This window comes from Cucurbita moschata, unplaced genomic scaffold (assembly GCF_002738365.1).
Source record: "Cucurbita moschata cultivar Rifu unplaced genomic scaffold, Cmos_1.0 Cmo_Scf00014, whole genome shotgun sequence".
Taxonomy (NCBI): domain Eukaryota; kingdom Viridiplantae; phylum Streptophyta; class Magnoliopsida; order Cucurbitales; family Cucurbitaceae; genus Cucurbita; species Cucurbita moschata.
In genome coordinates this window covers 924,438-925,221 of record NW_019268530.1, presented here as the reverse complement: position 1 = coordinate 925,221, position 784 = coordinate 924,438, and the positions used below count along the sequence as shown (strand labels likewise).

At 30.7% G+C, this 784-nt stretch overlaps 1 long non-coding RNA gene across 1 annotated transcript in view; it reads left to right on the top strand.

Annotated features, from left to right (window-relative positions):
• LOC111452552 overlaps positions 1-784 on the top strand; it is a 2,062-nt gene extending 1,278 nt beyond the window's left edge. Inside the window, exon 2 of the long non-coding RNA XR_002712141.1 lies at positions 364-784. This is a non-coding gene — a long non-coding RNA (uncharacterized LOC111452552). The remainder of the gene's footprint in view (positions 1-363) is intronic.

Genomic DNA, 784 nt, shown 5'->3' with positions numbered 1-784 from the left:
TTTTTTTTTTTTTTTTTTTTTTTTTTTTTTTTTTTAATCTTTATTTTAAATTATGCCTCCAAGTCACAAAGCATTGTCAATGCCTGAAAAATAGAGATTCAATATAAAATAAATATAATAATAAGAATTAAAAAAAAAAAAAAGACATCTCTCACCCTCCCTTTTTTCTTTTTCTAAAATTATTATTATTTTGTAAAAAAACAAAGATGCTTCCACCAAGGAATATGTCCCTATGGCTGACCTTTTTGGACCACTTCTTATTGTTGGGCATCAAAATTACTATTTTTAACTTATAATGAATTTATTTTATAGGAATTTAATAAAACAAATATTCAAATTTCTCACATTTTAAAGGTTGGACAGATGAAGGATTACTGAACCTTAACGATGATGTGGAAACATGTGGCTATCAGGACGTAAAGGTAATGTGGGAAATACTAAGGAGATCAGAAGCAGAGCAAATAACTCGTCGACATCAAACAAGACGTAAACACAAACATTTATGGAAGGCTTTCGTATGGTCTAACCCTACTGAAAGTACAGTTAAAATGTCAACTTTTTCGACTTTTAGCCATGTTTCATAGGGAGACGAGTCAAGTCCTCTCCCCTTTTAAATGGCTACAAAAATGTATCCCTCGAGTTTTAGGCCAATTTGGGTCTAAAGTGAAGCCAAGGGTTGTAAATAGAAATAATAATTGCTTCTATAATGTTCCTAAAGAGGGGAAATCCCATTACATTGGCCATTTTGTTGTAAGATAGTGAGATGTTGACAAATGGTTTAATA